Source organism: Theobroma cacao, chromosome 5, assembly GCF_053813885.1.
Source record: "Theobroma cacao isolate CCN51 chromosome 5, ASM5381388v1, whole genome shotgun sequence".
NCBI classification, from domain to species: Eukaryota; Viridiplantae; Streptophyta; class Magnoliopsida; order Malvales; family Malvaceae; genus Theobroma; species Theobroma cacao.
In genome coordinates this window covers 39750820-39768902 of record NC_142643.1, presented here as the reverse complement: position 1 = coordinate 39768902, position 18083 = coordinate 39750820, and the positions used below count along the sequence as shown (strand labels likewise).

Sequence of the window (18083 nt, the reverse complement as noted above, 5' to 3'; positions counted from 1 at the left end):
TTCATCTCTCTCTTCACTAATGTAGATTAACACTTATTCAAGGATCAATAGGTCTTTATCAAGCTTGTAATGTAAGGCTAGGGTCAAGGTATGACAAAGGATATATTTAAGCTCAAATTCACCATATTCACTTAATCAATCTAGGACATATAAAGAGCTCAAAAATTTTTTTGATAGCACCCCCAAACTTGAAGTAAACTTTCCTTTGTATAACACACTCTATTTCTTTTCTTTTTTTTTTCAACCCCCAAACTTATTTTTGACAATTATAAACTAGGAGTCATTTTCCTAACAACCATCACTTCTTTTTTTTTTTTTCACCTTTCTCCCTCAATTTATTCTTAAGCTCAAATCATTCCTTAGAAAGATTTAAATACTTAGAGGGTGAAAGGTTTAAATTGCTGGATTTACATAAACAGGGCAAGGCTAACATAATTGAGTAATTACAAAGCAAAGGTAAATTAGGCTCAAAAAGGGTGACTAAGGATAAATATAACAAGGTAAGCTCAAAAAGGCTCAAACGATCCAATGATGGCCTAAATCATTTCCTATCCTAAGTGTTATCTAAAATTTCGCCTTGAGAGAGAATCAAACAAATTCTACAATTCTTGACTTCACTATACTTTTTCTTCAATATAAAATTTCTCTAAATCACACAAAAATTCTAAGTAAAAGAGTATAGTGCTCAAATTATTGGAAGTCACATTCTAAAATAAAGCTAAAACAAGAGTATCACATAAAATTAAATCATAACTATATGCTTCCAAAAAGTTAAGAATCAAAAGATAATTAAAATATCATCTTAGGATTGGGACAATCATGAATGAGGTACAACTATCTCAATTTTTTTTTTTGAAACACAAGAAAACATGCAAAACATAAATAAATATGTAAGACATATCTTAAAATAAATCTAAAAAAATAAACAAAAAAAATCCTAAACCACTCCCCCAAACTTGAAGTAAACATTGTCCTCAATATGATAAAAAAAATAAAAGAAAAAGGACAATAATACTTCCCTAACTTCGTAACTGCAATCTACAAGTCCTCCTTATCGTCATCACCAAAATCGTTCGTAAAGTTTGAATCCGTAGGCAACGAAGGTGAAGTTGTCTTATCCATCCTGATGTGGTCAGCATAGGTTCTCAAGCAACTAGAGAATGTGGGGGGAAAAAAGGAAAAAAGATAAAAATCAATAAATAAAAAAATATTTAAAATAAAAAATATTGTGGGGTCTTACTATTGAGGGCCGCGGTGCTCATCTCTTATCACCCTAAGCATTCTGCTTAGGGTTTGAGCGTCGCAGTGCTCAATCATTCTACCTGGTCCACTTCATCCAATGCAGCTGCTTTCCCTTTGAGGGCCACGACGCTGAAACATTCTGTTTCAGCTTCCTTTTTCAGCCTCATTTCAAGGTCGTGGCTCTAACTTCTTTTTTGAATTTTTTTAACCAATTACCTGCAAAAAGGAAACATAAAAAAAATTAGTTTAAAGCTAATAAATTGTAACTAAAAAATTAAATAAAATAAAGGCTAAAATAAGTAAAATTTAGGAACTTGGGTTGCCTCCCAAGAAGCGCTCGTTTATAGTCACTAGCTTGACTATAGTAGCCCTTTTTTCAGTTCGTTATCTTAAAAATATGGTCTGAGGCTTAGCCCATTAATCATGAATGTGCCTGTATCCTCACTATCAATCTCAATTATTCCATAAGTATAAGCATTTATTAGTTTGAAAGGACCCCACCATCTTTCTTTGCGATTCCATGGAAAAAGCTTGAAGTATGATTGAGAAAGCATCATTACTTGTTGTCCAATCTCGAAAGGACAATTAGATGGTGGTGGAGGATGCTCTTTTGGTGATTGCTTAGGGCTCACAGGGGAAGGTGGTGGCTTAAACTCAAAGATTGGTGCTTGCTCAATTGCAGGTGGAAAAATAGGTTCACCTTTGCCTTCATCAATTAACTCCACGCTGTAGCAACTATTTGTAGAGCTAGGATGTTTATTTGTATTGAAAATATTAAACTCTACTGCCTCTTCTCCAACTTAAAAGATCTTGCCTTCCCTCACATCAATGATTGCACCTACAATAGCCAAGAATGGTCGTCCCAAGATTAAAGGAATTTCCAGATCCTTTTCCATCTAAAGCACAATGAAGTCCACTGGAATGTAAAGATGCCCAACTTTAACCAATACATGCTCAATAATCCCAACGGGGCACCTGATTGTTCTATTTGCTAATTGCAAAGAAATTGTGGTAAGTTGTATCTCATTAAGTCCAAGTTTCTTAGCAATTGACAAAGGCATGATTGAAACACCTACACCAAAATCACATAAAACTTTAGTAAATTTAAATCTACCAATAGTACAAGGGACAGAAAAACTCCCTAGATCTTTAAATTTTGGTGGAAACTTGTTTTGAATTATTGCACTACACTCCTCAGTAAGTGCCACTATTTCAAAATCTTTTAGTTTCCTCTTCTTGGTTAAGATATTTTTCAAGAAGTTAACATAACTTGGCATGTTTTCCAAAGCTTCAACAAAAGGGATATTGATGTGGAGCTTCTTGAAGACATTGAGAAATTTCTTAACTTATTTATCAAGCTTTTGCTTTTTTAACCTTTGTGGGAATGGTGGTGGAGGATAATTTGCTTCAAAATTCCCTTGATTTTTAGCTTGCCTATTATCTGTCTTTTCCACTTCAACTTCTTTCTCAACAATTGCCTTGTCATCATTTACATGCTTCTTTGAAGATTCAATTGATTTTCATTCACCCCTTCAACTTCTTTTCCATTCCTAAGTGTAACTGCATTACAATGTTCCTTACCTTTAGGATTGACTTGTGTATCACTTGGCAAGGCACCTTGAGGTCTATTGTTGATGGAGTTTGCAAGTTGTCCCACTTGGGTCTCAAGATTTCTCAAGGAGGCTCCATAGCTTTGAATTAAAGCATCAGTCTTGGACATATATTGCATGAAAAGCTCTTCCAATTAAGACTTCTTTTCAGGAATTTGTGGGTTAGCTTGTTGTAGAAAACCAGGAGGCATGATGGGTTTTGGATTGGAAGGCCCTGCATTGTTGTTCCATGAAAAGTTGGGGTGGTTTCTCCAACCAAGATTATCAATATTGGAGTATGGGTTATTCTACTATCTATTAAAGTTCCCCACAAACTGGGTTGATTTAGAATTGTATGGACATTGATCATATGAATGGCCATCTCCACACATCTCACAAACTACTAATGAATTTTGAAATGCATGAACTTCCAGTGTGTCAAACTTCTTGGACAGTGCAGCTACTTGAACAATTAAGTTGTCGAGTGCATCAATTTCATAGGCTCTAACAACTTTTCTCTAACTCGACCTTTCTGAAGGCCATTGATAATTATTTGAAACCATATCTTCCAACAAATTATAAGCATCTGCAGCATTCTTACTCATTAATGCCCCACCAGCAGTAGCATCAATTGTGGTTTTTATTGACCCAACCAAACCATTGTAGAATGCTTGAACTTGCAACCAATCAGGAGTCCTATGATGTAGACATCTTTTCAGTAATTCTTTAAACCTCTCCTAGGCTTCATACAAAGACTCACCATTAAATTGTGTGAATGAGGTGATATCGTTCCTCATCTTTGTAGTCTTGGCAGGCGAAAAAATTTTTGTTAGAAACTTTTGTGCTAAGTCTTCCCATGTAGTGATAGACCCATTGGGTAGTGAATTAAGCCAGCTCTTTACTTTATCCCTCAGAGAAAATGGAAACAATCTCAATCTAATAGCATCATCAGTTACTCCATTGTATTTAAAGGTATTGCAAATCTCCAAGAAATTTACCAAGTAAGAATTAGGATCATCATTGTGTAACCCACCAAACTGGACTAAAGACTGAATCATCTAAATATAAGCTGGTTTAATTTCAAAATTATTTGCATTGATGGAAGGTCTCCTAATGCTTTGTTGCAAACCTTGCAAAAGAGGAACAACATAATCTCACAGTGCTTTATTTGCTTTGGGAACCAAATTAATGGCATTATTGCCATTGTTATTGTTATCCTCAGCCATTGTCTAACTTAAAGCTGCAACTTGTAAATTCTCCCTTCGACGTCTTTTGAAAGTTCTTTCTATCTCATAATCAAAAGGAACAAGATTCAAGTTGTTTCTTCTTTGCATACAATGGCCAAAGATATCTGCAAATAAACAAAATCTAATATTAAAACAAGAAAAATAAAATTTGAAGTAAGACTAAATTGCTTGGTATTAGTATTAATAAAAATTCTAAAAATAATTCCTCGGCAACGGCTCCAAAAACTTATCAGTTAAAATTTTACTACGCAAATATACATATTGAATAGATAGTATATAAGCAAGTAGAGTATCGATCCCACAGGGAATTGATATAAAATTTTACTAAGTACTAAAATTATAACAACTTAATCTTATCCAAACAATAAAAATTAATTAATTAACTAAAACTAATTAACTAAAATTTAAACTAAAAAGAAAAATCAACGTAATAATAACTTGAGTAAATATCAAATCAAACAAGCCTGGGATTACAATATCCCTCACACTTCATCTAAATCTTATCCCTCTTCCTTAACTTATTTCAATGAGTTGAATTGTTAATCTAGAGTCCTAAATTATTTATAAGGGTCTCTCGACTCATCTTATAAAAATATCTATTTTAACTAAAACACTATATCCCTATGTGAATTGAAATTAAAATAGATTAATTAAGTTCAAACTCTAATCTAGCTACATATGGCCTATAGGTATATCCTTATCCTATACGCAAATCAATTAATATGATCATATGCTATCTCAATTTTAGTCTATACTAAACTCCCTTTCTCAAGTTTGTTTAGGTTCCTAAATCAATTTAATTGGTGATCAGGCAATTAAAAGTATTAAGAACAAATTGGAATAAACAATTCAAATCCCATTAAAAATAAGTACGAAATAGATTAAAAATTTAGATTACATGTGAGTTCAATTGCAATCCTAGAAAAAGAAATTTAGCTACTCATAATTGCAAAGACAAATAACATTGTATAAAATTCAACCATTGAGAGTAACAAGAAAAATAAAAGCTAAGGAAGAAAATAAAACACTATTTGCCACCTTGATCTCCAAGTTTCAGCCTCAACTTATAGCTTCTTGAATCTCTCAAAACTTGTCTCCACTAATGTTCTTCAAACTATCCTATTTATAATAATAACTTAACTTATACTTTCTTAAGTTGACCTAGGGTTTAATTGGGCTTAAAAGTGTAATGAGAGGCCTAAAAATCAATTGTTAGTTTTTACAAATTTCCATTCCCAGTACAGTATGTCTAGCCATTTTCCAACACGATTTTCTTTATCTTCAATGCAGAACTGGGTAAAGTAATCTTATGAAAGTTGTAGCTTTGTCTCTTAGCTTTCCAATGGTTCAAGAATTGCAACATTTGGAGTTCTGTAGCTCGAGTTATGGCCAAAATACTAAAATATATGCAAACAGATTCTGGGTTTTTCAACACCTTACTTTTCAAAATTAAGCTCAATTATTTTAGTTCATACAAAAAATATAAAAACTAATAAATAATAAACAAATTAAAAGAAATAACATAAAATTGAAATAATTCACTTAAAAATAAACTAATTATAAAAACAATTAAAAATAAGTAACTTATAATTGAAAATTGAGGATTTGGCTAATATTTCATAACAAAATCGGACTAAAATAATTGTATAAAATACAATTATCCCTTACTGATTTGAGCTACTTACCTTCTTTGAAATCATTAAATTTAAGTAGAAACCCAATTCATAGCCTTCTTGAGAGAATTATCCAGCTTACAAAGCTTTATGAACTTCCACTAACTTGTTGCATAGAGCTTTAATGGCTTCCTAAGCTTCCAACAAGTGGCTTGCACGTGATAATGTCTTAATCGTTGTACATGATTTCAAGTCTGCCATGCTTATTAAATTTGAAAAGGTGTATTGTCTTTCGTTGTGAAAAGCTAATTAAGGTTGAAGGTGTGTTCAAGTTGGAACCAATTGAAAACTTTAAAGTGAAACAGATCGAAAGCTTATTCAATATGGACTTGATCAGAAGCATTTAATTGTAAATTTTCAATTATCTTATGGACATAAAAATGGTTGCTACCCCCTAGGTCTTTTTTCATTCCACTAAAGTTTTTATTTTCTTATTTTACATTATTCAGTACTTTCATAAATAATGGTTTTAATGTCTCAGGTATTTTGTGATGGCGGCATAGCTGGCTGTTTTGTCTTTGGAAGTGAGGTTCCAATCTTGTTTGAGTATTGTTCTAAAGGGTATAAAATTTATTTTTCTTTACCACAAAATCCTAGTGAAAATGTTAATTGGTTAAAACTATGCATATTCTATTCTCTTGTTGGAGATGAGATATTTGATTTTCTACCATTCGTGGACATTGTTAATGAGACCAAGAAGTTGACGTGGTCTTATTTCTCAAGTTTCATTGGAATTCCTGAAACCAATAGTGAAACAATCTTATGGCTAATGTACTAGCCAGTAATGCATTATCAATTGGAAAATGGTGATTTTGTGAGTTGCAAATTAGAAAATTCTGGTTTCCATGTAAGAGAATTTGGTGTTACATGTGTATCAGAAATCAAGGTTATGTATCAAGATGACACTCCACAATATTTTCAAGGTATGATTGTAACTGATTGCATTTATAAGAACTTTTTATTTTTTATTTTTGGCTTGACTTCATATATCAATATTTTCTTATATCTTGTTTTCTTCATGGAATTTTTTATATTAATTTATGAATATTTGAGAAAAAAAACTAAGTACACATATTTTTCAACTACCTTATATACATCAAAGAATATCTAATTATGAGTTTTGCATGTGATTAAGCAATTTTACTAGTAATTCAACAAATTTAATTATAGTTTCTAATTGATTTGATAATTCAAAATTTCAAGTCATAGTTAACCATGTTGTGATTTTTTACACCTATTAAATATATAAAAAGAATATATAAAAAAAGTATATTTGATGATTTTAAATTTAAAAAAACTGAAATAAGAGTGTATTTATATTCGACTTTTTTAACGATAATTGTTAAGATCCATGTATTACCTCAATAGGTAATTATTGTGTCTACACAAAACTTGCTTATTTTGACTTTGACACCACCTTGGTCCATTGTCATGGATCTCACATCAGTAAGAGATGGGTGGATCTTGGATATATAAACATAGGTTTTCCACCGCTAATCAGACATGTCTTTTGAGTTACAAATGTAGACTCCTGACAAATGGTACCAAAGCAAACTTGGATCTTCACTGATGTGGGGCCTCATGGGAGATACAAGGGTTAAGGTACATCCAGACTAGTGTTAAAGTTCCTCTCCTCTATGGGTAAAGAGTAATCGTTGCACAATCGGATAGTGTAGAATGTCACATATCCCATATCAGTACGAGATTGAATAGGTCTTGAGTGTATAAACATGGGTCTTTCACCACTTATCAAGCATGTCTTTTGGGTTAAAAACGTGGACTTATGACACCATGACCCAAGAAGAAAAGTTAGGAGATAGTTGTCATGCTTGATGTTGCTAATAGATTCAAGAGTCAGACTTTCCGTCTAGGCCTAAAGGCTTAGGTCAAGCTTGGGCTTCAATTTTTAGACTCATATTCCATTCAAAGACATTATTTTTATGAAATATATATTCTTTTATTTTAAAATTTTAATTTATTTAAATTATTAATTAATTTAGAGCGTCTTGCATGAAAGGCAAAGTCGTTGAAGTCTTTATTTGCTTGAGTGGAGGAAGTGTTTTTAGCTTTTTCATTTGTGTTCATTATGATAAGCCTATTTTATAGAATTATTTTATTCCAGTTTTATTATTAAATATTAGTTAAGTTCTCAATTTTAATTATAATTTATTTATTTTTAGTTATTTTTATAATTAGTTTATTTTGAAGTGAGTTATTTTAATTTTATGTTATTCCTTTTAATTTGATTGTTATTTATTAGTTTTTATATTTTTTTGTAAGAATAAAAATGTTGGGCTTAATTTTGAAAAGTGAGATGTTGAAAGACTCAAAATTCTGCTCGCATATGCTTTAGTGTTTTAGCCATAACTTGAGATGCAGAACTCCAAATGATGCAATTCTTGAACCATTGGAAAGATAAGAGATATAGCTACAATTGTCATGGAGAACACTTTTCCCATTTCTGCCTCAAAGATAGAGAAAATTGTGTCAGAAAATAGCTAGACGTACTGTGTTGAGAATGGAAATTTGTAAAGATTGGCAATTGATTTTTGGGCCTCTCATTACACTTTTAAGCCCAATTAAACCCTAGGTCAGCTTAAGAAACTTTAGGTTAAGTTTATTAGTATAAATAGGATATATTTAACAACATTAGTAGACTACCTTTGGAGATTCGAGAAGCTAGAAGTTGAGGCTGAAACTTGGAGATCAAGGCTGCAAATATTGTTTTGTTTTCTTCCTTGGCTTTTATTGTTCTTGTTACTTTCAATGGTTGAATTTTTTACAATGTTATTTTATTTTGCTATTATGAGTGGCTAATTTTCTTTTTCTAGGATTGCAATTGAACTCACATGTAGTCTAAATTTTTAATCTCTTTCTTACTTATCTTTAATGGGATTTGAATTATTTATTCCAATTTGTTCTTAATACTGTTAATTACCTGATCACCAATTAAATTGATTTAGGAACCTAAACAAACTTGGGAAAGGGAGTTTAGTGTAGACTAAAATTGAGATAGCATATAATCATATTAATTGATTTACCTATAGGATAGGGATATACCTATAGGCCATATGTAGCAAGATTAGAGCCTGAACTTAATGATTCTGTTTTAATTTCAATTCACTCAGGGATATAGTGTTTTGGTTAAAATAGATATTTTTATAAGATGAGTCGGGAGAACCTTATAAATAATTTAGGACTCTAGGTTAGCAATTCAACCCATTGAAATAAGTTAAGGAAGAAAAGTAAGATTTAGATGAAGTGTGAAGGATATTATAATCCTAGACTTGTTTGATTTGATTTTTACCCAATTATATTGTTGCTTTGATTTTTCTTTTTAGTATAAATTTTGATTAATTAGTTTTAGTTAATTAATTTAGTTATTCAAATTTGATTGTTTAGATAAGATTAAATCGTTATAATTTTAGTACTTAGTAAAATTTTAGATCAATTCTCTGTGGAATCAATACTCTGTTTGCTAATATACTGTCTAGTCGATACATATACTTGCGTAGTGAAATTTTAATTGACAAGTTTTTGGCATCGTTGAAATCTCCCCCAAGGCACCATGGGATACTAAAACTCTCAAGAGCAAAAAGAGTCATTCCATAGCTATGCTCTATCCTTATTGTCATTGGGTCCATAAATGTTGTTGAAGCCGCAAACAAGTCTTGAGGATCGAAGTTTCCTAGAGAGAAGGATAAAGTGTTTGGTAGAGATAATGTTGTGAAGGTCGAAGAAATAGGCATTCTTGATTGAGAGAAAGCCTCTAGAATCACCTTCAGAGGGGGAGAGTTGGAATTAGAGAAAACGGTTAGCCCATAAAGACTCAACAAGTTGGATGTTTAGGATTGTGAGCTTGGTTTCTTATAAAAACAGCATACAAGGGAGGATTAAATTTTTAACAACCCACCGTTTAATAGAGTTGTCGAATCCTCTTACATTCCATGTAATAATCTTCATTGAAAGTTGATTCACTAGAAGCAGAATACTTGCTATCTCAAATTATTAATTATTGACGGTCCTCTCGTTTGAAAATTTCAATGGTTTCCTCAACAAAGGTCTGATCAGGACCAAGACCAGGCTTGTGTCAGTACCTACTTTAAATGTTTTGCACACTTCCATTTTGATGAAGGAGTTACGATGGGCAATATTTGAGTCAATGATAAAATTCCCTTCAGCGAAATTTCGGAAGGGAGAGACAGGGGAAGGTCCATTGCAGTTGGAAGCTCTCTACAAGCTAGCGTTAGATTTGTAGGCACTTACGCAGATACCAGTTCATTTTTTAATGATGGTAGGCTAAAGGGAAAAAAGAGATTGGCGGATTGGCTGTACTAGATGACTTGGAAAGAAGGGTTGATCAATAGGTTGAGTATTCGTGGGGAGCAGTTCGGGTGGGTTGGGCTAGGGCATTGGATCATTAATGAGAGTAAGCTCGTAAGGGGCTCAGAAAAAAGAGTGATGGCCTATTGAAGAGAAATATTTGAACAAGAAAGATGTTTAAACTTAAATGTACGGCTTGACTCAGCCAGATGAAGGGAAAGGGAGTCGGTCTAAATTGAGCTTATTGTTACCACCTCTTTGTTCTTCCTCGAGTATAAAGCAACCTCTTTGGGCAAAACAAAAAACAAGGTTTAAGGTTGACTTACAAACTGCTTCTAGATTTTTTGACAGATCTACCATATTGGGCACAATCTCTGCAGACTCATTGGAAGACAAGTTATGAAAAAAGGGAGGAAGAGGGCTAGGCAGTGTCGGATGGTTGGTGCTAATGGCAGTAACAGGCATCTCAGTATGCTCTACATCATTACAACCTTCAAAATGAATGATGGTGGAAAAGATTTCAAAACTTTTACCATTGATAGTAATTTAGGTTACAACAAGTATGAAGGCTTTCCTAACAACTTCGACTAAAATTAGAGCTAAATCAAGTCTATCTTGTTTTTGAGTTGATTCATGTGACTAGATATAGGTGCCCTAAGCATTTCCCAATAATCTAAAAGTGAATCGTGTTAGACTAAGGGTTGAAGGTTCCAAATTTAGATCCCAAGAGAAAGTTCTTTTCATCGAGGTTGGCAAAGGTCACAAGCACAAATCGACCTTTTAAAGGGAAAACTTTGGTTGGAATTCCATTGCAGTGAGGAGGCCCATCGAAGCAACTCTAGTGTTTATGTCACTCCTCAAGAGACCTATTGCACTCTTACATAGCCATTCCAAATCTCTAGTGGTAAGAGGATTTGGGTAGAGCAAAGATCGACGGTTTAGAGTTGTTAATGGTTCCGAGAATGTTTATTTGCCTTTGTTTAGTGAGGTTGTAGGCTTTGTGTTTAGATTATGGCTTATTTTGTTAAGTGGGGGAATTGGGGGCTTGGAATGGATAAGGAGGAAGGGTTTGTGGTATTGGATGACTTCTTTGTAGGTTTTGCTATCATAAGTGGGTATGGTGGGGAAAAGTCGTTTTTCGAGTGGTAATGCTGAGGTAGGAAGTGGGTGACTTTTCCAATCATTCTAGTTACGGTAAGCTTTTTTTACTCTAACGGTACGATTGTTGATAAGTCTCAGGTTGCAATACTTGATGGCATTGTGCATCTCAATGGGGTCTTTGTAGTAATGAATGCAAACGTAGTGCCTTTAACTCACATTTGATGAGTGCTCATATGTATGTAAATATCCATGACTCTATCGAATAAGTCTAAAATCTCTTTAAGCTTACCCCAAGTGACACTAAGGCTGAGGTTATCAACATACATTGTGTGTAAAGAAGAAAGCCATTTGTTTTGGTCCCCATCATGTTTGCCTCGATCGCGGACTTGATCATGGAAGGGATGACGTCGCCTTGCTGCTTTCACCATTTCACTTTTTTTCTCAATGGTTTTGCATAATGTTATCATAGCAACAAATTGAATATACCATATATACATCTTTAGTTTCATCATTCAATGTTAAGAATTGTAAAGTTTTTATTTTTCTTATTTTACATCATTTAATACTTTCATAAATAATGGTGTCAATGTCTTAGGTATTTCATGATAGCAGCATAACTAGCTGTTTTGTCTCCGGAAGTGAGGTTCCAATCTTGTTTGAGCTTCATTCTTTTAGGTCCAAAATTTCTTTTTCTTTGCCACAAAATCCTAGTGAACAAGTTAGTTGGTTAAACCTATGCATAGTCTATTCTCTTGTTAGCGATGAGATATTTGAGTTTTTACCATTGCTTAATTAACCCTTCATCTCCCACCCTCTTTCTCCTAAACTTTTCTTTGTCTCCTTTAATTCTCTCATTAGCTACATTAGGAATGGGGATAAGTTAAAATGGAAAATGTAAAAAGAAAGTGATGGCCTAATCAGGGGTGAGGAATAAAGAAAGTCCAAAAATACCCTTTAAATATAATGAAATTTCAAAACAAGTGTCAAGTATATATAGAGAATCTGTGTAGCTTTAAATCATTACAATTTAGATATTAATTTTTAGTTGGATGCTAATTCTAAAATTTAACCATTTTTTTATGCACCACTATATTGCTTCTATAAGGGCTTGATTTATTGTATTTCTATATTCAATTTATTGATACACGAATTCTAATGAAAACATAGTATTTGATGATTAAAATTGTATAGTAATGACATATTTATATTTCGCATCTTTTAGAAAATGAAGATACTTGGAGAGAGATTGAGTTGAAAGTAAATGAAGAGTTACTCAAATTGGACACCAATGGACACATAAAAATGCAAATTGACAATTATTTTGAAGAATAAAAATGATTGCTTCCCTTCAGGTTCTTGATCTCTTTTATAATGTTTTCGATTTATTAATCTTTTTTTTTTATATAACTTATAATTAATTTAATATTGTTACAAGTGTTATATGATTGAAGAATCATATATGCTACGTAAGACTTTTCGAAAGGTACGTACAACTACCATGCTGTTGGGAATGAGGTTTCATTTGTAGTGGCCCAAAGCTCTGGTCGACATATTAGCTATCTAAACTCGATGGCCATTCTTTTTGCTATAGACAATAAAATATTTGATTTTTTATCTCGTATTGAGATTGTCAACAAGACCAAAGATACTAAATGGATCTGTTATAAACATTTCATCAGAACACATAAAATTAAGAACAACATTTATTGGTTTAGTTTATGGAGATTTATGGGTGAATTGGAAAAAGGTGATCAAGTGAGTTGTATAGTGTTTTTTTATTTATGTGTAAAAGGATGTGGTATTAATCTCATATATGAACTGAATGACGACCTTCTACATAAATGCAACTTTAGTTATCAACATTTGCAAGTTAGAACTATAAGCTGTTGTTGACTTTTTTTGCTTCTTTATATCAATTGTTCAAGTCTCAAAGAACTCTTTATAGGATTCAAAAGTTTAGACAAATTAGAGTAATTACATGTAGGATCTTGTTAGAGCAAACATGACAATTCATCTATGTCTTGTTTTAATTAAAAGATTCATGCCCTCATATCAATGCAAGAATTGTCATTGATAGCAAAGTCTTTTTGCTTTTTAAATTTCAAATCACCTCCATGCTATTATTTCTCTATCTTTCTCCCCTTTTACACTCTTACCTATTACCATGCCTTTGAAAAGCTAGTCTTATATATGATCTACCCAAATCGACAAGCCAAAATAAAAAGAATAATCTAAATCAAATCGTAAATTTTAGTTTCCATTTTTTAAAAAATCAACCAAATCATATTATAATGAAAATCAAATTAAAGCAAACTAAAATATTATAATTTAGTTTGGTTAATTTGGTTTCTTATTCTATATTAGGATCTTTCAACTACGCCCTTAATTTTTTTTCACAATTTTAATATTTTAAATGAATTAAAATTTAATAACTCATAATTTAAGTCACCAACTACTATGTAGCAACATGACAATATTTGTTGATGTGATCTTGTTTTCTTTATCTAGCCTTCTTTATATCTTTATCCTTTTTTTAAAAAAAATCATACAATCTCGTGTAACAATTTTATCACTTTACTCAATATAAGTGCACAAATCAAGTGTTGCAAAAAGAATATACAAATCAAGCTCTCAATCTTGATCTTGGCGCTAGTCGTTAAATCTTCTATGCCAACACTTGTGTCTTTCTACGTCGGGAACCTTGAACCATAGGTTTGTTAACCTTACTCTTAAATTTCATTTTAAGTTTGCTTAGTGCCTGTTTGGCTGGGTTTTTTTTTTTAAACTTATTTACTTCTTAAAAGCAAAAGCTAGGCCAAATTGAATTTTGAGAATCTCTTAAAAAAATACCTTTTTTTAAAGAACAAAATTTGAAAAAAAAAAACTTTCAAAGAAGAGCTTTCTCTTTTCTTCTTTTAAAAACACGCCAACTTTTCAAGAAATACCTCTTTCTCTCTTAATTAATCTCTCTCTCCTTTCCCTTTCCCTCTACAAATCACCATTCTCCAACGCAAATTCGTGATCTCCATCTCTTCTACCTCTATCTACAAAGACTATTAGAAAAATAGAAGACTTAACAACAAAATAACGAAATCTGAAATTTTTTTGTTCTTACAAAGATTACAAGAAAAAAAGATTCAAAATTCAAAACTGTATTAAGATACTATTTAAAGATTTTCTTTCTTTTTTACCAAAAAAGATTTTAATATCAAATATATTGTTTCCTCTTTCTTGGGGAATTGAAGTATCATGATCTGATTGCATGCTAGATCAATAAAAATCTAATACTATTATTACTATACAAAGTTTGAGAACTGTTCTATTTCTATATGGATTTATTTAATTTTAACATTTGAAATCATATATAAGCTTGAAGCAAATTTGTTCTGCTTTAGTTTACTAGATGATTGGAGATGACATAAATACTTTTATGGTAATTTTAACCAAAATTAAAGTTTATATAATTTATTTTGCTAAGTAGCTTATCAAACAACTTTAACTTAATTTTAAAAATTATTATTTTTTATAAAAGCTTCATAATAACTTTTAAATTAAAAAAAATTAGGCCAAACAGCCTATGCTTATATATAGGTATATTGTTAGAATCAAGAAATGAATAGATATAGATAAGATGTGCCACGGAAGAATTGGGCGGACTTGGTGGCAATCTTTGTGAGTGATTAGAGGCGGCTACAAACAATTTGTGGGAAATATGGTAGGGTTGTGGATGAGTTTATCTTTAATAAGAGTTCCATAAGGATGAGAAATTTTGGGTTTGTAAGGTAGGATGTGACACGAAAAAAAAATATCAGGATTGTAAAAAATTTGATAACATCAATGTTAAAAACACAATGATTAAGAAAAATTTAAGGAAAAAATGTTATACATGTAATAAAATATAATTTTAAAAAATAATTATGAAAAAAAATTAAAAAAATAAGACTCGTGTTTTTATAAATGAAGTGTGGGAGGATTTATAAGCTAATAGCATTTAATTTAAATAAAATTAAAAAAATAGTATAAAAGAATTTAATTTAGATGAATAATATTCAAATTAAATCTTAATTTTATTTTAATCTAATCTACATCTAAACAAAGAGTATTAAAACTCTGATAGCCACATTCTAAACAAAGAGCTATCAGAACCTCCATAAAATAAAGATGATTCTTATTTGTTTTAGCTTCTAAATAGGTTGAACTTGGGTTGGGTCAAAAAATAATTCATTGATTAGCCAAATTTCTGTTTTAGATTGTGAAGAGTGGTGGATAGCTGGAGAGCCGACAAAAGTTTTGTATTTAGTGCCGGAAAATTTGTTGAAGTAGTGCAAGGGGATTTAGGGACTGTCATTCGAAGGGCTTTGGTGTTGACCTGCAATAATCTGTTGGATGGGTGGTGGTGGAAGGAAATTGGGTTGGTTTTGGTTTTCTGGATCTGGGTTTCTAAATTCGGTATATAGGGTTTTGTTTGGGTGGGTTTTTGGAGTTTTCTTGAATTTGGATTCAATGTGTTTGGGGCTTTTTGGTTGGGTTAGGAAAATTCGAATGAGTAGAGTTATTTTAGTTGGGTTTATTTTGGATGTATTTTATATGTGCCATAAATTTTTTATTTGTTATTATTGATGTAAAAATATTTTTATTATTGAATTAATTTAAATTAATAAATTAACAATTATAAATTTATATAGACAATAATAAAAAGGAAAGAAAAATATAATTGTTGAGGGACAAATATTTTAGTATTGAATTAATTTAAATCAATAAAAAAATTATATGAACTTAATAATCAATAATAAAATGAAGGAAAATAGAAAATAAATAAATCACTATAATAAAATTATAATGATGATAAGCATGAATTTAATTAATATATACCAACAGAGAGGCAAAAAATAATTTTAGCATGGGATCAAAATTGAAACATCAAAATAAAATATTATCAATTTAAGTTAAATAAGGATCAAATTAAGAAACAATCAAGTATTTGACTCATTAGTTAATATATGAGCTTTCTACTTAAAGAGTAAAGTTCGAATCTCTTTTCTCTCAAATTTAAAAAAAAAATTATAAAAAGAAGAAAAAACAATAAAACAAATAAAAAAGTGTAGTTGGTATAATTGGAGAAAGATAGAGTGGCACTAGTATGAATCGAAAAAAGTAAAAAAGAGTCAGGTTGGAAAGCAATGAGGAGTGCGCAGATTCAATGGTCTTGTTCGGACAGAAATCACCGTTGTAAGACAAAATACCAAGATCCTCATACAAGAATGTCTTATTGCAGGATGATAAAGAGGCTACGTTGGATACAAACAAATAGGAGGACGAAGCTCATTTGTTGGAAGATTTTGAATTGGATGGTGACAAGTTTTTATCTAACATAAAAGGTTCATATATTAGCCTAACTAGAGCAGATAAAGAAAGGATCAGAAAACCATGGAGGAAAACCTTAATTGTAAAATTGTTGGGGAGAGACATAAGTTATACTTATCTGTGCAACTGAGTGAGATAGTTATGGTCCTTAAAAGGAGAGTTCCAAGCATTTGATATAGATAATGGCTACTATTGCTTCAAATTCTCTAATAAATCTGACTATAGTCATGTTCTATCAGAAGGTCCTTGGATTATAGCGGATCATTATCTCACTATTCGATAATGGTCTCCAGTATTTAGGTCTGATGAAGCTTCCATTGATTCTGTAGCAGCATGGATTAGATTACCAGGCATGCCATTGGAATTTTATGACAAAGACATGTTGTCAAAAATTGGGAATTTATTTGGGAAAACATTTAAGATAGATCGAACCACCTCTTATGCAACAAGGGAAAAATTTGCAAAGATGTGTGTCAAATTGGATCTAACCAAATCATTAATTCCCAAAATCTAAATAGGAGGACGATGGCAGAGGATAGAGTATAAAGGATTGCGAATGTTATGTTTCCATTGTGGAAAATTCAAGCATGGTTCAGATCTTTGTCCAGTTCGTCAAAAGGAAACAAAGGGCCTTTTGGAAGAACAAGAGACTAAATTAGCACCAGAAAAGAAAAATACTATAAGGGAATATTACACGTTATGGGCCGTGGATGGTGTCGAAGAAAATCTATGAAAGGAACAATGGAAATAGGACTGAGGGAAGGACCAAACCCAAACCAAGGATGCCGCAGCAGACAGGGACGTCCAAAGATGTGGCTAAACTGAGCTCAAGATTTTATATATTAACAGAGGAAGGAAATGCTCCAGATAATGAGGAATTTGTTCCTAAGACTATGCTAAGGGGGGGACACGAATAAAGTAATTAATAAGCATGAAAAGATTGTTACGATTGTGCAGAACAAACAGAGCTTGAAGGAATCTCTACAGGAAGCGGCAAGCGTATCTAATAGGAATCCTACCCCTTCAGCAGCTAAGGGTAAACCTGCGGCACCACTAGTTCTTAAGACTGCTTCATTAGAGATAGACATTATGAGCAAATAAGGGATACAAACTAGGGAAAATAATGTTGCATTGATGGAGTCAAGTGGAATGGCTACACAGAGAAACCTTCATGCACCAGTGGAGATAGCATTAGCTAGTCAGACTTGGATAGAAACTATTCCAATTACTACATCTCTCCTATTACCACAACAGAGAGCTAATGTAGAAAAAATTGGAGTAGGTATAAATGGTGTTGCTAGGGTACGAGAATGCCCGAAGGTGGATGAAGGCAGTCATGTCAGAACAGAAGATTTCACCTCATCGATAGAAATGGAGTTGGAGATAAGAGAAGAGGACATTATGCAAGATTAATCTTGCTAATGTGTCAAGCTTTCTATTTAGGATTTGTATGTTATGTTGGTTTGGAAGTAGATATCATTATTTTATGAGTCAGAATATAGTGAGTCGGAATGTGAGGGGAGCTGCCTCTCGGAGATGTATCC

General features: G+C 32.0%; 1 non-coding gene and 1 pseudogene across 1 annotated transcript; both read left to right on the top strand.

The window, feature by feature from the left end:
- Positions 1 to 3524: 3524 nt before the first annotated feature.
- LOC148762874 (small nucleolar RNA R71) lies at positions 3525 to 3631 on the top strand. Its single transcript, XR_016026797.1, has one exon. It is a non-coding gene; the product is annotated as a small nucleolar RNA R71 (small nucleolar RNA).
- Positions 3632 to 5933: 2302 nt separating this feature from the next.
- Positions 5934 to 6569, top strand: LOC148762873 (uncharacterized; annotated as a pseudogene).
- The last annotated feature ends 11514 nt before the right edge of the window (positions 6570 to 18083 follow it).